We start from the raw sequence: 24,670 nt of genomic DNA, 5'->3' as shown, positions 1-24,670 counted from the left end.
TACTAGTGGCCCTACACCCGAACCCATGTGTGAGTAGCTCACTGCCACTTGCCTCAGCTGGCCGCCCCGCCCACTGCCGCTTATAGCTCTCTACAGCATGTAGCTCACTGCCCCACCCTCCTGCTGATCTGTCATTACACATCATGGCGTAAGGACCATTTGCATATTACCTCTTTATTATATAGGACTAGAGGCCCAGTGCATGAATTAGTGCACGAGTGGGGTCTGGCCAGCCCATCCCAATCAGGGCCGATCAGGCCAGACCAACCAATTGCCCGCGGCCCCTCCCCCTGGTTGAACTCCCAGTTGAATTCCCAGTTGAACTCCTGGTCCAAGGGACAATTTGCATATTAGCCTTTTATTATATAGGATAGGCTTTACCTATAGTCAAATGGTGGCAAAAATTTTTCTAGATAAATGACTTAGATAAAAATATCATTGAAGTAAAAAAGATGGAAAAGATGAATTCATGTCAACATTTGTTGTTAAGATTCACAGAATTCTTTCTTAGAGTGAACTTTTTCTTTGCCTTGAGACATGATTATCTCTTTGAAGAGCTTCTCTACTTACAGCAATAAAAGCAAACTTTTATATTGGATCTATCAGTGTGATTGAATGTAAATAATTGAGCACCAGCCTGCCTCAAAATATGTAGTATTTGGAATATTTTGTGTAAAAATCACATGAATCAAGAAAAGACAAAGAATTTTAAAATTTTTTCTTTCTTCCTTCAAGTAAATATTAATGAACAAATAAATAAAAACTTAAGAAATCAAGAAATACTCTTTAAATCCCTTTGCTGTGCTTTTATCCCAACCTTGCATGAGCTGCTTAGCCATCTTAATGTCTTCATTATTCCATCATCCAAGATAATTATTCACAGCCTCTCCTCTTTGCTCAACCCTTAACCCTTATTCTCAGTTTATGACCTGGGCTCCTATTTCACTGAGGAATTTCAAGCAATTTGAAGATTACTTTCACACACTGGAAACTCCATATCTGAGTGTTCTGTGCGCCTGTATCAGTATGTCCTGTATTTTTCATCCTATTACTGTGATTAAAATCCTCATTGTCCTGAGGCAAATCCCTTCACTTCATGTACAAATTCCCATCTCCTCTCATTATTTAAATGCCTAAACACATCCCTCCTGCAATTGCCCTGCCACTCTTTCCATCATCAATCCCGCCTCCTTTATTAGGTAATTCTCAATGGCATATAATGGAGCTATAATTTCTTTAATCTTCAATGAAAAATAGGATCTCTATATACTTCATCTCCCTCGAGTGACCACACTATTTATCTTCTCTCTTTAAATTTAAAATCCTTAAACATTTTCAACTTCCGTCGCTCTCTAATTCATCTCTTCCAATCATCTCTTAAATCCACTTCAACTAGGCTTCACCTCCACAATTTCAATGAGAAACCTTTTACAATAAACCTCAAAATGTCAATTTTGATTACCAACTTTAAAATGTTTTATTTGATCGATCATCAATCATTTCATTTTCCTAAATATTTTTTTATTGATTTCTAATACAAAACTCTCTCTTGGCTGTTCTTTTTAACTAGCTGCTGCTTCTCTGTATTCCAAATTCCTAAATATTTTAGTGTCAAAGATTGAGGTATTGGGTCTCTTTTCTATCTGTAGTTACTCTGTAAGTTCCACATCCATTCTCTTGGCTTAAAGTAAGTCTTATACCCATTGATAGCTTACCATTTTATATCTCTAGCCTGGACATTTCTCGATTCCCCTAACCCCCTCCCCAAAACATAATCATGTTCCACGCCTCTCCACATCAGTCAATGGCAATTGTACCTTGTAGGAGATTAAATTTTTAGAACTTGAAGTCATCTCTGATCCATCAGCAACTTCTGTTTGTTACACTATCAAAATGTATCCCCTGCCAAAACCGGTTTGGCTCAGTGGATAGAGCGTCGGCCTGCGGACTGAAGGGTCCCAGGTTCGATTCCGGTCAAGGGCATGTACCTTGGTTGCGGGCACATCCCCAGTGGGAGGTGTGCAGGAGGCAGCTGATCGATGTTTCTCTCTCATCGATGTTTCTAGCTCTCTATCCCTCTCCCTTCCTCTCTGTAAAATATCAATAAAATATATTTAAAAAAAATGTATCCCCAATTTTACTACTTATCTATTCCTTTATTACTGTCATCCTTTCCAAACCATTATCACGGTATCTAGCTAACTATATTTATCATCTAGCTGGTTCTCTGTCTCTAGCTGCCTGGTATGGGTTGCATTTTAACTCTTACAAAGATCATTATGACTCTGCTAAGAAATATTTTTCTCAGATTTTTCAAAATTCATGTTAGGTACTGCCTGTGGTCAAATAAAACTAAATCAATGTTTTTCATAATCTGTTTTCATAAAAAGTTTTTATTAGGCAGGATTATCTGAAGACCAAGTATCCAATTTGTAAGAGTCAGTACTAACCTGACTGGTGTGGCTCAGTGGTTGAGCATAGATGTATGAACCAGGAGGTCAGGGTTCAATTTTCTGTCAGGGTACATGCCCAGGTTGCTGGTTCAATCCCCAGTGCGGGGCATGCAGGAGGCAGCCAATTGATGATTCTCTGTCATCATTGATGTTTTTATATCTCTCTCAAATCAATATATACATGTATATACTAGAGCAGGGGTCCTCAAACTTTTTAAGCAGGGGGCCAGTTCACTGTCCCTCAGACCATTGGAGGGCGGACTATAGTTTAAAAAAAAAAACTATGAACAAATTCCTATGTGCACTGTGGGCCTGGGACTAGTCGGCTGCTAAGCAGGACAGGCAGCGGCACCCGGCGGGCTGGATAAATGTCCTTGGCAGGCCACATGTGGCCCGCGGGCCGTAGTTTGAGGACGTCTGTACTAGAGGCTCGAAGCACGAAATTCGTGCAAGGGGCTCAGGCCTCGCAGCCACGGTGGCTGCCTCGGCCCTCACAGCCTCGGCTTCATCTGGAAGGTTGTCCAGAAGGACATCCAGAAGGATGTCCAGAGGTTGTTAGGCTGTCCAGTCTAATTAGCATATTATGCTTTTATTATCCTATATAATAAAAGAGAAACATGTAAATTGACCGTACCTCCGCTACGCTCATCAGCCAATAAGGAGTGAGTGTGCAGATTAACCTGACAAATATGGCTGGTTAATTTGCATACACAGGCGCCAGGTGGAGAGCAGAGCGGGAGAGCCGGCGGAGAGTGGAGCGGCTTGGGGAACTTGGCTCCCCAAGCTGCCAGAGAGCAAAGAGGGAGAGCTGGTGGCTTGGAGGACTTGACAGAGCGGGAGGCTGTGGGATGGAGACAGAGCAGGAAGGGAGCGTGGGGAGCACCAGGAATTCTGGGAATAGTAGTTATGGTGGCCGATGGATCTCCTAGATACTAGAGCAAAGTGAGCCTGGAGCAAGTTACTGTTGCAGTGTGGGATGGAGGGAAAGCAAAGGTGAGAGACATAAGTAAAATCAGAGTGTCTAGGAAAAATGAAAGGGAAGATATCCTAAAACTTCCAGGAAATCTCCACTAATGAAGCAAAGAAAAAAAAGCCTCTATTATTCTGTGAGCAGCAAACCAAACTGGGTTGGGGTCTCAGACAATTCGCTCATATGATTGCAATGACAGACAGAAACTCCCAGATTGGAGAGGGCTCCCCTGAGGGCTCCCAGATTGGAGAGGGTGCAGGTCAGGCTGAGGGACCCACCCCCCGTGCACAAATCTTGGTGCATTGGGCCCCTAGTTATAGATATATATCTATAATAATAAAAGCGTAATATGCTAATTAGACCAGATGTCCTTCTGGACAACCTTCCGGACGAAGCCAGGGCTGTGAGGGAAGGCCGGGTCCTGGTTACCAGAGGGAAGCTGGTGCTGGCAGCCAAGGGAAGGAAGGCCTACTCTTGCATGAATTTCGTGCATCTGGCCTCTAGTATATATATAAATATTTAAGAAGTCAGTACCAAAATGAAGACCCTCCAAAGGCGTTTTAGCAGGGTGACACATAAGAAGTCACTCATCAGCAGGTTATGCTTAGACTATAGATAGGACTCATAGAGGAAGATGTTAGCAGTTCCCATTCGAGCAATGTAAAGTAACTGAGCTTATCTTAAATAGCAAAACCAGATCACTTATTGATGAGTAGAGTTAGAAATGTCTCCTTCTACTGACCTGTGTTTCCTTCCTGCCAGCAACTGCCAACGACTGAATGGGGATTCACAAACACAGAAGGTATTCTGTAGCTAACGAGTTCTCAACCACTGGAGATATTCTCAAACACTGGAATGGCAGCATGTTTCAGCTGAGATTTTAAACATTAATATTGGATCAGACAACGTGCAGGTTTCTTTTCACTTTGTAGTCCAACAGTTTAACCCTCATGGTTACTGTAGAAGCAAGTCATGTGTCTCACACATGCTTTCAAGAAGCTCACAGCCTGGAAGTTAGATCAACAGAGACACCCTAATGAAATAAAAATTGTGACCATGCATTAGTTATCTATCGCTGCCATCACAAATTACAACATACTTAGCAGCATAAGCAGAACAAATTTATTATCTTATAGCTCTGTCGGTCAGAAGTCCTGACACAGGTCTCACTAAGTTAACATCAGGGTAATGACAGGGCTTCGTTTCTTGCTGGAGGCACTGGGGGAGAATGTGATAGGACTAACACAGTGAAGATATGTCTCCTTTTGACCCACAGAAATACCCGAGAGATATTGGCAGCAATTATGTATGGAGCTTTAATAAAGCCAGCACTATGTTATGTGTTTTATAGACTACAATAAGACCTTCAGGGTAATTTAATCAGTTCTTAATATTTTCAATGAGTAGGGGACAGAATGATCAACCAGCTATGATCTCTGCCCTCGTGTAGCTTCCATAGCAGAGGGAAATAGAGATAAGCAAATGAAGGCCATTACACACTATGGTAAGGATTCTACTTGAGTAAGATGCTAAGGGAACATAGATCAGGAAAAGATAACAAAGACTGGGATGTGTTTCCAAAGGAAAGAAAACATGGTAACAGGAAGGGGAATGATACTCCAGATTGGAAAAGAATTTGTAAGGTGTGGAAGGTGAGAATTGTGTTTCTTCAATGGAAAATGAATGACTAATGTAGTAACTACAGGGTAGATGCAGGAGCATGTCAGCAAATGTTGAGACATTGAGATATAGATTAAGGTTAAGATACTGTTAGGATTAACATTTAGATGTATTATTTTACTAGACATGTATGACTATTGAGTAATCATATTTGTCAACAACATGGCCAATTTTTCTTGTTGGTCTGAATTCTGCTTTCCGGAAGTCCCTGAGCTAAGTGCCAACACTATAAGATATAATTACACTATAGTGCAACCTAAAATGTTACATTTATGTCCATTCTACAGGGAATTTGTAGTTAAATCAGATAGACTTAGTGACTTCAACTATACCATCTATTAAGTCACTTATTCACTTATTCATTCATTTATCTATTCTACAGATAGTAAAGGATGTTAAAATAATAAAAGACATCTTTCTCACCTCCATTGAGGGTGTGGTATGCCAAATAACCTACGGTAAGGGTAGGTATGTGAAATTGAGTGATGAGAAAATGTATGTAAAATCCTTAGCAAGGAACTTGACTTAGAGTGAATCAAGTTCATTTTACATCAAATAAATGATTAATGATTTGCTCATTTATGGTTGTAAAATGGAAATAAATAAATATTAGGAGCCTGACAGACATGGATTCAAATTGGAAAGCTAGGTCAATCATTTATCTCTACATGACCTTGGCCAATTCTGGTATTCCTTTAAATCTTAAATTTTCTCAATTTTAAATGGGAATAATTATATTGATTTTGCAGGACTGATTTGAGATTTGTAATTTAGATATGCACATAATAAAGTATATTATTCCATTTAAATTCATATTCATTCAAATGTCAGTACATTGTAGATTTTTTTAAAACTAACCATTTAAATTTATTTCCTATTAATTTTTTTCAATTCAATCATCAGCAGTATCAAACTTTATCATTTATATGGATGATAGGCAAGGCTTTGTAAGAGGTTATTACAGTCTTTTCAGATGCTTGCTTTCATAATGATGGATTATCACTCTATAGAGGTTAAAATGAATGATGGAAGAAAGTTGGCTCCCTGTGGGAGTTTCCAAGAAACTGTAAGAATATACACAGGACCAGTTCCATTCAGTACTAAAGATACATTAATACCTGTTAATGTATCTTCTTTTTTTCTCATTTGCTGGGCCATTTATTTTACATAGGTTTTCATTTACTCATTAAAATGGTATGCACCATTAGCTTGGACTGCTAAATGGACAGCAACATAATAAGCTACCTGCAGACAGTCTCTGGAGCCCTCCCACACATACGCAGAATTCAGCCAGCGGGACGTCGTGTGCTGTATGGGGTCTTTTGATTATGCAGAAGTTACATTGTCGTATTTCATCCAGTTCTAATATTCTCTGTTGACAATCATGTTGAAAGGACTCTTGATGAAAAACATGCAAGAATAATTTGTTCAATTAAATGTGGTTCCCCTCTCCATCTTGGCCTCAAAACATCCTATTGTGAGTCTTTGTATTTAATGTCATAAAATGTTCCGTGGAAGTTCTGCTGAAGAATGCTAATTGCATAATAGATTTGTGAAACCTTTTTTAAATGAGAAAAGTAAAGTGAGCCCCTTTTGGAACTTTTGAAAATTTTAGGAATGTATGAAAGCAAAATAGCTCTCAGCTCCCACAACCGCCCACTATTATTACCATGCATTATTAAATAATTTACTATATATTAATTTGTTTTTAAATAAATTTCTTCTGATAAGGGGCAGCCAAATGTACTGAGATAGAGGGAATATAGAGGAGGTATGGTAACTTAAAGTGTTGACTCTGGAATGCTGTTCTTGTGACTGGCTCAAGCAGGGGTGTTAGTTGGTGGAGGACTAGAGGAATGGTATGGAAAAGAGAAGCTCAGGGTGACAATGAGGGTAAGGGGCAGGGAATGGTACTTAGACACTTGTCATCTCTCAGAAGTCTACTTTGAGTGCAATGGTTCCTTTTGTTATACCTCTTTCAATTGAGGAAGAATTGCACTATATAGAGTACATAGCCTGAATTCATCCCTACAACAAACCTCTAAAGAAGGTATCATGCTCCTGAAATTACTAATAAGAAAACTGATGCTCAGGGAGTAAAACCACATTGTTTGCAGTCACAATAAGGAAACCTTCATTCATCCAGCCATTATTTAGCACCAAGTAAGTGCCCAGCACTGTGTTGAAATGCTGATGGAGTTTCCTGATAGTGGAGAACACTGTTTTGTTAGAGTCATGGGAATATCATTCAGATTATTTCATAATTATCTCAGTTATGCTCCTGTTTTATAGAACTATTTATAGCAATTGTGATTTCAGTTTAATTGTGACATGACCACCATTTTTTTCTAGGGACTTCATACAGGATGAATACTTTTCAGGTGTAGAAGAAAAAACTGATGGCATTGGCTGACCAATACATTACACTTCCTTCAGAGATGGTCTTATTTTGGAGGTTTGAGTGGGGAGCTGTTAGCGGTACATACATAATACCTTTAAATTGCAACTGCCACATCAAACTGTGGATTTTCCCTTTAGGCTCCTTATGGTCTTGGTGGTGTAGCCTAGCAGCCATAATAAATCAGTACCAAGGGTGTTTCGTATGCAAGTGATTCATATTAATAATAGTGGATGATTGCAAACCATGAACTTCATGGAACCATAACCTTTAAGTCCAAAGTAGTATAGGTACTTTAGGTCTGAATTTCATCATCTTGAAGTTGGAGTCAAGAAACAGCTAAATGATATATGGAAGAATTCCCAGATAACCAATGGAAACATGGAATGCGTCATCACTTCCTTCACCGCTCTGGTCATTGTATCTACTCCTACCAGGAAAGAGCAACATGTGACTCGAGGGCTGGAATTCTGAGACAGGTAATATCAGCCTGAGCTCCCAACCTCTGCGAGCGGGAGGAGGGTTGAAGATTGAGTCAGTTCATGTGGCAAACGATTCAACGAATTAGGCCGATGTGATGAAAAGCTAATGCAAGTTCTGGTCATCTGAAGCTTGGGTGAGCTTCCTGGTTGGTGGACACATCACTGGCACTACAGGCTGACAAGTCCTGTTTTCACAGGGAGAGAACATAGAAGCTCCATGTGTAGGACCCTCCGATGCCTCTCACTGTGCTTCTCTTTTTATTTCTTTATTTTTTGGTCTGTCTTGATTTATATCCTTTGTAATGAAACCATAATCCTAAGTGGAGCACTTCCTGCGTCTTTTCAGTCATTCTAGTAAATTGTCAAACCTGAGGGGTAGTAGACATCCCTGAATTTGTAGTCATCTGGTCAAAAGTATGTGTGGCTTGTGAATACCAGCGCTTGCAGCTGGTGTCTGATGCTCTGACAGCCTCGTTGAGGACTGTGCTTTTCACATGTGGAGTCTGCCATAACTCAGGCGAGCATTAAAATTGCCTCGCAATGTGGCAGATACTAACTGTTGGGTCTCTGCCCAAATAGGCACACATCCTTACCCAATTTTTGTGTGTCTCTTCTTAGCTTATGTGTACTTTTGCTTTTAGAGGCTAGCATCTGTAACTTCCTTTTCAGGGTTGTCTTAAGGCTAATAGAGCCAAACTGACCAAAGTTAACGGGTTGAATTGTGATCCCCCAAATTCATACATTGAGGCTCTAACCCCTAGTACGTTAGAATGTGACTTCCCCTTTAAAGTGGAGATTAAGTTAAATTGAGGCCATTAAGGTGAGCTTTCATCCACGCTAAGTGGTGTCCTTATAAGAAGAGGAAATTGGACACACAGAAGACCCCAGGGATGCACACACACAGAGGAAAGGCCGTGTGTAGACACAGCGAGAAGGCAGACATCTGCAAGCCAAAGGGAGAGGCCTCAGGAGAAATTGAAACTGAAACACCTTCCAGAACTGTAAGGAAATCACTTTGCGTTATGTTGCCCAGTCATTGGAATTCTGTTACAGCAGCCCTGGCAAACTAATACAACCATATGTACAGAAAAGTAGGAAATACTTGAGAATGTGTGTGCTTATGGCTGACCTCTCACTAGTGGCTGATTAGGATAGCAGTAGGAGAGCCCAGTTCGTTTGCTCTGAGACAGCCCAAACTCAGTGGGACATAATTTGTACCTCACACTTCCCTGCAGGTTCATGCTGACGATGAAGCTTCGTCTGAAATTGTACCCTTATTCGATTTCTCTTCCCTAATCCATTACTGCTTTCTCCTGGGAGCATTGTGTTAATGAACCACTTAAATGTGACCCCATTTTCAGGATCTAATTTTTGGGCAATCCATTTATTCTGCTGTCCTCCTTCCTATGGGATCACCCTAGGCTGGCTGGCCCCTTGACCAATATTTACTGCGACTCTCAAGGTAGTCAAGCGATGTAACTCTCAATTTCTAGGTTTATTCATCTCCTCTTCTAGTCATCGTTATTGAACGAGAAGTGGTAATAGCTTTCTTGATGAAAGTCCCGGAGTGCAGTTCTCATCTCCATGGTTTGCCTACACTGAGCTCAATAGGTCAATAAGAGAAAAGAAAAATTACATAACCAAAAATTCGTGGTATTTGTAGACATTGACTCTGATCACAAAGATTTATATACATTTTAGTCTGTTTGTCTTAGTTATAAGGAGCATAGTAATAAAGTAGATAACTATATAGATTCTAGAACTTTGCCACCTAACAGCTAAATGACCAAAGGCAAGTCCAAGGTGCTGTAGCACTCTGTATATCAATATCTTCACCTATAAAATATGGATAATAATATTATCTATGCAATACCGGGGTTTTTCTTACATTGAGTTAATATATCCAAAACATACTGGCAAGTGCTCAATAAATTATAACATCTGTTGTTATTGTCTATTCTATACACTATTTGGAGTATTTATTTTTATAGCAAAGGTAGAGATTTATTGAAGAACAAGTACACACTTCCATGTGGGGAAGGGGAAAGAATCTCACAGCACAGACTCCACATGGGGTGGGGGAAAGAGTCCCCTATTCTACACACTATTTGGAGTATTAGAGTATTTAAGAGTATTAGAATATTTGTAGAATATCCTTTAAAGGAGAGTTAAAAGATATTTTCCTCCTAGACTTCTCTCTATGCTCTAGCAAACAAAATTATTCCCCATACATTTTTTCCAGAGTGGAGAGTACTCTAGCAATAGGTCCAGTAGATGCTTGTCTTGCATTTATTCCACACATATTTGCATGTAAGATATTGGTCTAGGAACTCGAAATATACCAGTGCACATGGAAGACAAAGTCTAGGGCAATCATGACACATCCAAGCCAACAGTGGAAAGGTAAGACCACCCCTTTCCCATTGAGAAAGTGACTGGGCTGGAAATGATAGATCCCTTTTATATGGGAAGTCAGCAAAGATCTCTGGGAATAAGTGGCATTTGAGGAAAGGGACAGGCTGTAGGACTTTTCAGGTAGAGAAAACAGCAATTGCAGTGCCCCTGGCATGGGAAAGAATTTGTTTTGTCAGATTAAAAAAAAAAAAAATATATATATATAATGAAATGATGAGAAAGCAGTGCACCTTTAGAGTTCCCTGACCTACATAGGAGAGCTCTTGAGATATCTTTTATACACAAATAAAGCAATTAACTTGGCCTGAAAACAAGAGCAAACAGAAATCATCCTGCCATAAAAATGTTTGAAAATTTCTTGTGAAGGTCTCTATGCAAATTGAGTGGATCAGATTACCTAGAGAGCTATCCACAAAATCTGCAAAACAGGTTCACTCATAAGTACCTAGAATTTCAAATATTTTGACATACTTGTTTAGAATACTATGCTGAGTTCTCAGGAAGACTAGAGAAGCACGGAGAAGCCAAAAGGAAAAGTAAAATGTCAAATATCAGCTCATGTTTGCCCTGAAACATCTCCTAGACAGTAACTTTTGAAATAAACTAAATAAACAACAGCTCATTCAACTCACATCCCTCCTCAGTTTTGCATTCTTCACCAGTTCTATACAAAATTTAAAATTTCCCAGCTCAAATTTGGCTCTGAGCTGCTAAATGTTCATCAACGATAATACTGAAAAATTCAATTATGCTCCCCCCCCTTTTTTTTTTTGCAAAAGGAAGAAAACCTTGCCATAATCAGTGGAGCTATTTTTAAATTGCAGGAGGGCAGGAATGAAGGTACAAATTAATGAGCTGATGTCATATTAATGTAGTCTTTTTGATCTTGTAATCATGAGCTCTTTACAAATCATGTTTGGTTTCAAGATTGTGATTCAAGACTCCTGGTTGCAGACATATAATTTAAATACCATTAAAGGAAGCTCCAGATGTTTCCGGGAAAACAGTTCTTATCCTATATAATAAAAGGCTAATATGCAAATCTACTGAACGGAGGAATGACTGGTTGCTATGACACACACTGACCACCAGGGGGAGTGCTGCTCAGCCAGAAGCTGGGTTCATGGCTGGTGAGCACAGCAGTGGTGGCGGGAGCCTCTCCCACCTCTGCAGCAGTGCTAAGGATGTCTGACTGCTGGCCGTCAGTCAGACATCCCCTGAGGGCTCCTGGACTGTGAGAGGGTGCAGGCCGGGCTGAGGGATTCCCCCGAGTGCATGAATTTCATGCACTGGGCCTCTAGTATTTAAGAATGAAACCATGAAAGACAATTTTGTCTAACTAGCTGGGGGCCCATGGACAACTTGCTTTATCTCTCAAGGTCTCAGATGCTCTGTATGGATTGGTTGACTTCCAGGGCTCTTTCGGTCTTGACATTACATGAAAATTGTCCACAATTGATAAATCTAGGAAAATAAGTCATAAAACAGAAAACTCAGAATAAGGTCAGCTAATAGGCCTAGTAGGATTAGTTAAAAAAAATGTTAGAAAGTGCAGGTTACAATTTATTTATTAAATTTAATTTTTAATATATTTTTATTCATTTCAGAGGGGAAGGGAGGTGAGAGAGAGATAGAAGCATCAATGATGAGAGAGAATCATTGACGGGCTGCTTCCTGCACGCTCCACACTAGAGATTGAACCTGCAACCTGGGCACGTGCCCTGACCTGGAATTGAACCATGACCTCCTGGTTCATAGGTCAATGCTCAACCACTGAGCAACACCGGCTGGGCATACACTTTGTTTATTTTGAAGGGGGGTGGTGTCTTATCATTCACCTTTAAGATTCCTGTTGCCTATGCTGATGTGCCCATAGAATCCAGGCTTCAGGATGTAGGCCACACTGCTTGGTGATGCGGGTGGATTGAAAGCAGGACCTTTATTGGTTTTGTGACAACTCTTTCTAAACCTTCAGTATCCCTTGACTAGGTAGAAAAGCTTTTACCACCAAGTATTCTTGCTAAATGTACCGAAAAAAAATAATAAGAGAGAGAAAGGGGAGATAAGGGAAAGAAAACAAACCTACAACAGAAAACTTGACATTTAAAAGTGATTTGAAAACAAAACAAAAATCAGAATGATAAAAAAGCCCCATCAGAATGGTGGTGCCTTCAGAAACAGTTCCTAGGAAGAAAGGCAAAATCGTTTTTCAAAGATGAATGCTTTTATTCTTCTCTTAATATTTTTCATTAGATAGACACTGTTTATTTATTGAAGGTCAGGAATTTTAGCTTAAATGCTAGAACAGCTGGATGAAACAGCGGTGTGATTTCTTCAAGGACTACTCAAGGAATTGTTCCCGCTTTGTAGTTTAAAGACTTTCAGAGGTGCCTTTTTCACAGATGTGTGATTATGAATATTTATAGTATTGCCAAACATAAAAAATAAAATGTTTTGTTTTGGCCCTACAATGAAATGTATATGATGTTTTGGGAAGAAATAGGGAGAAATGGTAAACAATTACTTATCTCTGCAACTGAAGCTCTAATATGAATTATTTTGGGCATATAGAACACCTCCACGGAATGGTTTCAGAGTGAAGAGGCTTATTAATTCCTTTTTTATTTATACCACTTCAGTTATCCTTGATAAAAGCCATCTCCAGTAATGGAGGCCATTATTTCACAATTAATTCCATTAAAATTTTTAGGTGTTCTTGTCTTAATTAAAAACAGAATTCTTGGGTGTCCAAAAAGCTGAGCAGACCACAAGTAGCTGAATATAAAATATAATATATTAGATAGGATCTTAAACCAGATCATGCATCTTTCAAATTTGATGCTGTCTTTCACACACACTTTTATGGTTTTATTAAGCAGGAGGCCATATAATTTTCAACAGCCTTAGTTGTAAATCCCTCAGAGAACCAACAAACAATTTTATGATCTAATCACAGATTAGATTATAAGCACAGTATTTCTATAATGTTTGATTATAAGCACATGTTTGCTTTATAGGGGGAAATATTATTGCTTCAGATTTTGCTTTCTGGGAAATTGTAAGTGATATTTTTTTTTTTCAAATTTTTATTAAGGTATTATATGTGTACATATCTTACCATTGCCCCCCACCCCCACCCCACTCCCATACATGCCCTCACCCCCCAATGTTTTGCATCCGTTGGTTACTCTTATATACATGCATATAAGTCCTTCAGTTGATCTCTTATTTCCCCCACCTCTCCCTAACCTTACCCCTGTAATTTGACAGTCTGTTTGATGCTTTACTGCCTCTGTAACTATCTTTTTGTTCATCAGTTTATAATGTTTTTCATTATCCCCAAATGAGTGGGATCATGTGGTATTTTTCTTTCATTGACTGGCTTATTTCACTTAGCATAATGTTCTCTAATTCCATCCAAGTGCCTACAAATGGTAGTAATTCCTTCTTTTTTACGGCAGCATAGTATTCCATTGTGTAGATGTACCATAGTTTTCTGATCCAGTCATCTGCTGATGGGCACCTAGGCTGTTTCCAAATCTTAGCTATTGTAAATTGTGCTGCTATGAACATAGGGGTGCATATATCCTTTCTGATTGGTGTTTCTGGTTTCTTAGGATATATTCCTAGGAGTGGGATTACTGGGTCAAATGGGAGTCCCATTTTCAGTTTTTTGAGGAAACTCCATACTGTTCTCCACAGTGGCTGCACCAGTCTGCATTCCCACCAGCAGTGCACGAGGGTTCCTTTTTCTCCGCATCCTCGCCAACACTTGTCGTTTGTTGATTTGTTGATGATAGCCATTCTGACAGGTGTGAGATGGTATCGCATTGTTGTTTTGATTTGCATCTCTCGGATAATTAGTGACTTTGAGCATGTTTTCATGTGTCTCTTGGCCTTCCTTCTGTCTTCTTTCGAAAAGATTCTATTTAGGTCCGTTGCCCATTTTTTTATTGGATCCTTTATCTTCCTTTTATTAAGTTGTACAAGCTGCCTGTAGATGTTGGAAATTAAACCTTTATCAGTGATACCATTTGCAAATATGTTCTCCCATACAGTGGGGTTTCTTGTTGTTTTGTTGATGGTTTCTTTTGCTGTGCAAAAGCTTTTTATTTTGATGTAGTCCCATTTGTTTATTTTCTGTTTGGCTTCCATTGCCCTAGGGGCAGTATCAGTGAAAAAGTTCTTTTGGCATATGTCTGAGATTTTGCTGCCTGTGGATTCCTCTAGTATTTTTATGGTTTCCCGTCTTATATTTAAGTCCTGTACCCATTTTGAGTTTATTTTTGTGTATGGTGTAAGTTGGTGATCTAGTTTCATTTTTTTGCATGTATCTGTCCAATTTTCCCAACACCATTTATTAAAGAGACTGTCTTGACTCCATTGTATGCTCATGCCTCCTTTGTCAAATATTAAATGCGCATATTGGTTTGGGTCGATATCTGGATTCTCTATTCTGTTCCATTGATCTATATGTCTGTTCTTGTGCCAGTACCAGGCTGTTTTGATGACAGTGGCTTTGTAATACAGCTTGAAATCTGGTATTGAGATCCCTCCTACTTTATTCTTCTTTCTCAGGATTGCTGTGGCTATTCGGGGTCTTTTTTTATTCCAGATGAATTTTTGGAGAGTTCTTTCTAGGTCTGTGAAATACGCCGTTGGTATTTTAATGGGGAGTGCATTGAATCTATAGATTGCTTTGGGTAGTATGGACATTTTAATGATGTTGATTCTACCAATCCATGAACATGGTATGTTCTTCCATCTGTTTACATCTTCCTCTATCTCTTTTTTCAGTGTCCTGTAGTTTTCCGCATATAGGTCTTTTACCTCCTTGGTTAGGTTTATTCCTAAGTATCTTAATTTTTTTGGTGCGATGGAAAATGGGATTGCTTTTTTAGTCTCTCTTTCTGTAAGTTCATTGTTGGTGTATAGAAATGCCATAGATTTCTTGGTGTTAATTTTGTATCCTGCTACATTGCCGAATTCATTTATTAAGTCTGTTAGTTTTTTGATGGAGTCTTTCGGGTTTTTTATGTACAATATCATGTCATCTGCAAATAAGGACAGCTTTACTTCTTCTTTTCCAATTTGGATGCCTTTTATTTCTTCTTCTTGTCTAATTGCAGTGGCTAATACTTCCAGTACTATGTCAAACAGGAGTGGTGAGAGTGGGCATCCCTGTCTTGTTCCTGTTCTTAGGGGAAATGGTTTTAGTTTTTGCCCATTGAGTATGATGTTAGCTGTGGGTTTATCATATATAGCTTTTATTATGTTGAGGTATGATCCTTCTATTCCCACCTTGTTGAGAGTTTTTATCAAGAAAGGGTGTTGGATTTTGTCAAATGCTTTTTCTGCATCAATTGATATGACTATGTGATTTTTATCTCTCAATTTGTTTATGTGATGTATCACATTTATTGATTTGCGGATATTGAACCATCCTTGCATTCCTGGGATAAATCCTACTTGGTCATGGTGTATGATCTTTCTGATGTACTGCTGGATCCTATTTGCTAGAATTTTATTGAGGATTTTGGCATCTACATTCATGAGGGATATTGGCCTGTAATTCTCCTTCATTGTGTTGTCTTTATCTGGTTTTGGTATTAGGGTGATGCTGGCTTCATAGAAGGAGCTTGGAAGTGTTCCTTCCTCTTGAATTTTTTGGAATAGTCTGAGGAGGATAGGTTTTAGTTCTTCCTTGAATGTTTGGTAGAACTCTCCTGTGAAGCCGTCTGGCCCCGGGCTTTTGTTTGCCGGAAGCTCTTTGATGACTGCTTCAATTTCTTCCATAGTTACTGGCATGTTGAGCTGTTTAGATTCTTCCTGATTGAGTTTTGGAAGGTTATATTTTTCTAGGAATATGTCCATTTCCTCCAGGTTGTCCAGTTTGTTGGAATAGAGTTGTTCGTAGTATTTTTTAACAATCCTTTGTATTTCGGCGGGATCTGTTGTTATTTCACCTCTTTCATTTCTGATCTTGTTTATTTGGGTCCTCTCTCTTTGCTTCTTGGTGAGCCTGGCTAGAGGTTCATCAATCTTGTTTATCCTTTCAAAGAACCAGCTCTTGGTTTTGTTGATCTTTTGTATTGTTTCTTTGGTCTCTATGTCGTTTATCTGTGCTCTGATCTTTATTATTTCCTTCCTTCTGCTTACACTGGGCTTTTCTTGTTGCTCTTTTTCTAACTCTTTGAGTTGTTGGGTTAGGTAATTTATTACCCCTGTTTCTTGTTTTTTGCAGTAGGCTTGTAGAGCTATGAACTTCCCTCTCAGGACTGCTTTCGCTGTGTCCCATAGATTTTGGATTGTAGTGTTTTCATTGTCATTTGTTGTCATGATGTTTTTTATTTCTTCTTTGATCTCTCTGGTAACCCAGTCATGGTTTAATAGCATGCTGTTTAGTCTCCATGTGTTTGATTTATTTGGGTTGTTTTTATTGTAGTTGATTTCCAGTTTTATGCCACTGTGGTCTGAGAAGATGCTTGATATGATTTCTATCTTCTTGAATTTGAAGAGACTTTGCCTATGTCCCAACATATGGTCTATCTTTGAAAATGACCCATGTGCACTTGAGAAGAATGTATATTCTGTGGCTTTGGGGTGAAATGTTCTGAAGATGTCAATTAATTCCATCTGGTCTAGTGAGTCATTTAGGATTGATGTTTCTTTGCTGATGTTTTGTTTAGAGGATTTGTCCAATGGTGATAGTGGGGTATTAAAGTCCCCTACTATGATTGTATTGCTGTCAATCTCTCCCTTGATATCCTCCAGGAGTTTTTTTATGTATTTGGGTGCTCCTGTATTGGGTGCATATATGTTTACCAGAGTTATTTCTTCTTGTTGGATTGCTCCCTTTAGTATTATGAAATGGCCTTCCTTATCTCTTGTTATGTCCTTCAGTTTGAGATCTAATTTGTCAGAAATAAGTATTGCTACCCCAGCTTTTTTTTTCAGTTCCATTTGCCTGGAAAACCTTTTTCCATCCCTTCACCCTCAGTCTGTGTGCGTCTTTTTTTCTGAGGTGGGTTTCTTGTAGACAGCAGATATATGGGTCGTGTTTTCTTATCCAATCCGTTACCCTATGTCTTTTGATTGGGGCATTTAATCCATTTACATTTAAAGTTATTATTGATAGGTACTTATTTGTCGCCATTCCTATTCTTTACCCCTGTGTTACTTCTTCGCTTCCTGTTTCTTTCTTTCTTTCTTTCTTTTTTTTTTTTTTTACAGCAGACCCTTTAGCATTTCTTGCATTGCTGGTTTGGTGGTAATAAATTCCCTTAGTCCTTTTTTGTCTGTGAAGCTCCTGATTTCACCTTCAATTTTGATTGATAGCCTTGCTGGGTACAGTATTCTTGGATTCAGACCCTTCCTTTGCATGACTTTGTATATTTCATTCCATTCCCTTCTGGCCTGATGAGTTTCTGTTGAGAAATCAGTTGCTAGTCTGATGGGGGTTCCTTTGTATGTAACTTTCTGTCTCTCTCTTGCTGCTTTTAAGATTCTTACTTTGTCATTGGTGTTTGCCAATTTAATTATAATGTGCCTTGGCGTCGGTCTTTTGGGGTTCATTTTGCTTGGGACTCTGTGAGCTTCTTGGATTTGTGTGTGTTTTTTCTTCCCTATATCTGGGAAATTTTCTGTCATTATTTCTTCAAAGAGGTTTTCTATTCCTTGCTCAGCTTCCTTTCCTTCTGGAACCCCTATTATGCGGATGTTGTTTTGTTTCGTGTTGTCCCAAAGTTCCCTTAGACTCTCCTCCTGCCTTTTAATTTTTTTTTCTAGAAGTTGCTTTTCTTGGGTATTTTTTTCCATCTTGTCTTCTAGCTCACTGATGCGGTCCTCTGCTTCTTCTAGTCTACTCTTGATGCTTTCTATTGAGTTCTTTACAGCAGCGATGTCATTTTTCATTTCTTCTTGGTTCTTCTTCATTTCCTCTTGGTTCTTACTCATATTGTCGAATTTGTCTTCCATTCTTTTCAGCCACCTTATGACCATTTCTCTGAATTCTTTTTCTGGAAGGTTGCTTGCCTCCATTTCGTTTACTTCCTTTTCTGGTGATGCCTGCTTTTCTTTCATATGCAGGCTGCTTCTTTGTCTCCCCATGGTCTCTCTTCTCTGGGTGTCTGGTTATGTAGTTCTCTCTCTCCTGGGTTGATTTAAAGGCACAAAATACAGAACTACCAGGTACAACTCACAAGGCACTGAACAGGAATGTATTCACGATATTAATAACCTCCAATAAAGGTGACCACCAGAGAAAGGCAAATTAGGTGATAGGAGAGAAAGAAGAAGAGGAAAAAAGAAAGAAAGAAAGAAAGAAAAAAAGAAAATAGGAGTGTGAAAATGAAATTGGGAAAAGGGAAAGTAAAGAGAAAAAAAAAAAGTAAGAGAGACAAGAAAGTGACTAAGAGAGAAAGGGGAACAGACTATATATATTGGGGATAAAACTCCAATAGAACAATCACTAATCCCAGCAAATACCAGCAACAAGTGCCTGGGGATTAGTACAAACTACCACACCAACTAATATGGAGTGAGGCAAGGGAAAGCTGAAGCACAAAACAAACAAAAAAATAAACAAAAGAAGAATAAGCAAAACAATCTCACAAAAAAGCATAAAAATTGGATATAATCTACATTCAAGCAAACAACAACAAAAGGACAGAGAGAAGGACAAGTTTATGGATAGCTCAGACAGCGAAGGGAGAGGTGTATGTGGACTTGGAGCAGAGGATTGGAGATTAGATATGTAAGTAGGGTGAAATTTTAACAAGGGGTAAACAGAAAGAATAGGGAAAATCTAAAGCAGTAAAAGGGTAATATAAACAGGACACTGAAAAGGGGGAGGTTAGGAAGAGAGTGATGGCCTAAAGGTAGAGTTGAGATAGAGTAAAACGATGCTAAAGGAAAGATAAAAATAGAATGTAGAACCCTAATCCCAAAATAAAATGAAGAGAAAATAAAATGACACTTTAAAAAAAAAAAAAAAGATAAAATAGCAGTAGTAATAATACAGATTGAAAATAAAAATGTAATCATTAAAAAGGTAAAATCAAGTGATGAAAAAAGAAAAAAAAAGTTTCTTGATTAAAAGATGCAAAAAAATGAAAATAAAAAAAAATAAAAAAAATAAAAAAATAAAAGGTAAAAATAAAATGTGAAGTAGTGAAGGTCATTCACTTCCTCTGTTTTTCTGTTTGGCACGCCTGTTTCTCAGTCCAGACAGTATTGCAGTTCCCTGCGATCCACTGCTCTTCGGTGTTGTAAGCCAGTCCTGATTTTAAGCAGGCGGTGTGTCTTAATTTCTCGTATTCCTTTATTTTTGATTACACAAGAGTCGATTTGTGATTCAGCCCCTGGGTGGCAGTGTTTCTGGATTAACTTCCGAGTCTATCTATGGCCTCTCTAGGCAGTGTTAGAGCCTTCTTTCCCTGTGGCACTCGCCACCGGCCTATGGGAGTGGTCTGCCTCAGAGCTGACTCTCTGATGGTCACTCCCCACTCCGATCCCCAGGTTCCAGAAAAACAACCTTCCCCTGCAGTCTCCCAGGGTGTCCCCAACTGGGTGATCCTATGTATTGGGCTTAGTAATCAGAAGCAAGAATTTCAAGAGGAAAAAGCCCAGTTGTGCGAACTCCGGGACTCCGCGTAAGCCCAGGCACCCAGGGAACGCAGGGGCTGCGCGTAAGTCTGGACTGCCTGAAATTCTTAGGGTGTCCCTGCACTTCAGATCAAAATGGGTTGCTTTTTAGAGTGCCCTTCTCTTAGCAGCTCTGAGGACCCCTTTCCACAATCACAGATCACACCAGCCCCTACAGCCACGGATTTTTCTAGGCACAGACTTCCCTGGTCCTCCAGCTCCCGCAAAACGCGCGTTCCTCTCTCCCGCCGGGACCAGAGACCTCACCTTATCCCAGGCGAAATCTGACCTTTCCGTGGTGGAGTGTAGAGCTCCTCTGAACCCGTGTGCTTGCGCCAGTTGGGGAGCGTTGTTCTGGGGCTCGCAGCTGTTCCTGGGGTGCCGCCGTTGTGGATTCTCAGGCTTTAGATAAGCTCCACTTTCCGGATCAAGATGGCGCAGACTCCGCGTCCAACCCCGCAGCTCCGGGAGGGGACCCAGCCACAGTTGGTGCTGCCAGGTCAGGGGAATCCCGTTCAGCAGTCCCCCACCTCCTTCTGGAATTCAGCTGTCTCCCAACCAGCCAACAAACACTCCTTGTGCGACCCTCAGCTGTTCTTTCTTTCTGCTCCGGGACAAGGCTCGGAACACGTCTGTCTATTCTGCCGCCATTATTCCCTCTGTAAGTGATATTTTTAAGGGAAATACAATTCCATATCAAGAAACAGGGACAAGACTAATGCTAGAAGGAAAGAAGAAAATCCAACATAATTTTGTTTATAAAGCTGGTCCGCTAAGTAGCACTGATTACAGGATATCATGGGTTAGTCTACTATGATGGGAAAGAATGAGTCTACCAGCACTGAACTTCCTTCCATCTGTCAATGATTTCACCACATGGCATTCATTCCCACCCTGCTTCTGGGTTTTGGATATGTGGGAGCATATTCCCTGTGCCCCAAACATCAGCACCAACGAAACAAAGAAAGCATTAGGATGGGAGGATGACAGGCACTAGGACCCAGCGTGCAGGTTCCATTTGTACACATCCTGATAGAGCCTGCATAGAACTGGCTCCAAGAACAGTGGATAGAACAAGAGCCAGGCTGGTGTTGAGTGAATGAGTTGTTTGATTATATTGCCGTAAACTATGGCGTTTTAAAAAATCCATATAAGAAAGAAGGTATATGGTGTGTGTTATCTTTCAAATCCTATTCTCTTTGAAACTGTTCAAACACAGCAATCCTTTCTCACCTGTGCACTTCTAGGTCACAGTCAGAAACTGTTGTATACTTCTGCAAAAGCAAGCATCCTGGGTTAGGCGTGCATAAGCAGTTGCCAGGCAAAGTTGATGTGTTCACCTTGCATGCTTCCTCCCTAAAACCACATTTGAGATTGTGAGCTTGTGGGTCTCTTATATCCATCCTCCAACTTTTGCCTGCTGCTCCCCATGAGGTCAGTCTTACTCATAACCAGTTCCACAACAATCCTGCATATATGTGTGACTAGAGGCCCGAGCAGGGTTCCCAGGCCTGGCCAGCGATCAGGGCTGATTGGGGCCTTCTGGCTGCCAGCCAGGGCCTTCCTTCATACTGTGCCGTCCACCTGGTGGTCAGAGCACATCATAGCGAGCGGTCGAACTCCTAGTTGGTCAAACACCCAAGGGGACAATTTGCATATTAGCCTTTAATTATATAGGATAGGATTACTTAGCTCTTAAACATCACAAGTGACTAGTGTGTCCCATTCAGCAATGGGAGATATTATTTCTAACTTAATATGATCATATAACTGTGTTAGTTAAATAACTAATTTATTTAGGTGACATGTAACTATATGCACTATAAAAATTAAAACAGTTTGAAAAGTAAAGCTAGGGCATTGGGAGGAAGGGTATTAGTGTCAGAAAATATGAAGCAAAAAATATTAGATAAAAAATTCACGTTTTCTACTCCTTCTCTTCCTGCTCTTCTTTTTTTTTTATTCCTTCATCTTCTTTTTCTCTTAGATAAAGATGAGTTGTACTCATTATTGTAAGTAACCACACTTTTATTTTTTAAACATACCTTCACTGATCTCAGAGAGAGGAAGGGAGAGGGAGATAGAAACATCAATGATGAGAGAGAATCCATCGATCTGCTGCCTCCTGCATGACCCCCACCAGGGATCAAGCCCACAACCTGGGCATATGCCCTTTGCCAGAATTGAACCCAGGACCCTTCAGTCCACAGGCCAATGCTCTATCCACTGAGCCAAACCAGTCAGGGCAGTAACCGCACTTTTAATACACTTTGATGATAAATATAAAAGGTTTCATTACTAAATATGTAATGAAATAACTTGTGGCCAAAACATAACTTGCAAACAACCCCGGATTTTTGTATAGTTAGGGGTGAATTTATGATGAAAATCTCATAGAAATAACCCTGATTCAAAATATGTAATTTACAACCTGGTGGTGTCGAGTTGTCACTTAACTGGAAATGTTATTTCAGCAAAAGCAAAGAACAATATTGACATGAAGTTATCGGAGTGAATTCTTCCAAAGAAACTATTAAAGTCAGTCATTGTACAGATTTCATTAGCGACATTTGGTTACCCAGTAGGAAATCTTTTTACCAAGTTGGGATAGGTGACGAATGCTCACAACATTATTAGTTGATGTTAATGATTTTTATTTACCATTGGCACACTATTTCCCTTAAAGTAAAATTGATGGGAAATAGGTGGGGAAAGGGAGGGAACCCGGCCTATTTTGGAATGACAACCAAGAGAACCACAGAATTCTTCACTGGGCTAGAGACTTGGCTAGGAGTTGCATCCTGATGGAGATCCAGGCAAATAGGCCCTTTCGGATAATGGACATAGCTTCAGTATGATCCCCACATTACTGGAACCATTTCTAGTGTCTTCTAATAGTGTTTGGTTCCAATCATCTTAAACCATACTCTTTTACTACTTCTGGTTAAGTTTTGATGTAGTTGAGATCTAAGTTTTCCTTATGTTACTTAGAACCAAATATACATGTACTCTCCTATTTTTTTTTTTTTTTTACCCTTCCGACTGGTGTGGCTCAGTGGGTGAACATTGACCTATGAACCAGGAGGTCACAGTTCAATTCCCAGTCAGGGCACATGCCTGGGTTGAGGGCTCGATCCCCGGTGTGGGGCATGCAGAAGGCAGCCAATCAATGATTCTCTGTCATCATTGGTGTTTCTTTCTCCTTTCTCCTCTGAAGTCAATAAAAATATATTTTTTAAAAAGTGAGGCAGCCAACACCAGCTTAAAAAAAAAAAGAATATATAAATAGAAACCTTAACGGAGTTCAGGACACACTACCCCCAAATATGGCACCTGGGTATCTACACTAATAAAAGAGAAACATGCAAATTAACCATCACTCTGCTACACCCACAAGCCACGCCCACCAGCCAATCAGGAGCAAGTATGCAAATTAACTCAACCAAGATGGCAGCCGGCCACAGAGCTGGAGCAAGCAGGAGGCTTGGGTTGCCCCGGCGATGGAGGAAGCCAAGCTTCCCGCCCACCCTGGCTGGCCCTGGCCTCTGCTCAAGGCTACAAAGTTTCAATTATAAACAAAAATGGCGGCAGCCACAGATCTGGAGAGAGCAGAAGGCTTGGGTTGCTCCGGCAATGGAGGAAGCCAAGCTTCCCGCCTGCCCTGGCCGGCCTTGGCCTCCACTCAAGGCTACAAAGTTTCAATTATAGAAGATAAATAAATCCTAGATACTTGCTTCCAGCTGGCCCTGGCCTCTGCTCAAGGAGGCGCTGAAAAAAAAAAAGAAAAAAAAAGGAGGGGCTGGGACCTTGGGTTGCCTGGGGGTGATAAGGCCAGGATGGGATGGCAGGGGCCGTTAGGGGTAAGCAGACTAGTAGGGGGGGGCAGTTGGGGGTGAGAAGGCTGTCAGTGGGGGTCAGTTGGAGGTGATCAGGACAGTGCGGGGGGGGGAGCAGTTTGGAGTAAGCAGGCCAGCAGGGGGCAAGTTGGGGGCAAGCAGGCCAGCAGGGGGGCAGTTGGGGGTGATCAGGCTGGCAGGGGGCATTTGGGAGTGAGCAGGTCGGCAAGCAGAGTGGTTAGGGGCAATCAGGCAGGAGCGGCTGGAGCCAGCAGTCCCAGATTGTGAGAGGGATGTCCAACTGTCGGTTTAGGCCCGATCCCTGTAAACCGGCAGTAGGGCATCCTTCGAAGGGTCCCAGATTGGAGAGGGTGCAGGCAGGCTGAGGAACACCACCGCCCCCCCTGCATGAATTTCGTGCACCGGGCCACTAGTAGAAGATAAATAAACCCCAGATACCAGGGCCTCCGCTTGGGTCACCAGGGGGCGTGGCCGGCCTGCAAACCACCACAGGCCCCTCACCTGGGCCACCCCACACCCCAAGGGAACCCCCACCCTCATCTGGGACACCCTTCAGGACAAACCAGCTGGCCCCCACCTGTGCACCAGGCCTCTATCCTATCTAATAAAAGAATAATATGCAAATTGACCATCACTCCAACAAACAAGATGGCTGCTTCCATGTGGTCAAAGATGGCTGCCCCCATGTGGACACAAGATGGCTGCCACAAGATGGCCAGCAAGGGAGGGCAGTTGGGAGGGAGCAGGCCTGCAAGGGAGGGCAGTTGGGG

The sequence above is a fragment of the Plecotus auritus genome, assembly GCF_963455305.1.
Source record: "Plecotus auritus genome assembly, chromosome: 10".
In the NCBI taxonomy this organism is placed as follows: domain Eukaryota; kingdom Metazoa; phylum Chordata; class Mammalia; order Chiroptera; family Vespertilionidae; genus Plecotus; species Plecotus auritus.
The sequence above is the reverse complement of the archived record's forward strand: the minus strand, read 5'-3'. Positions refer to the sequence as shown.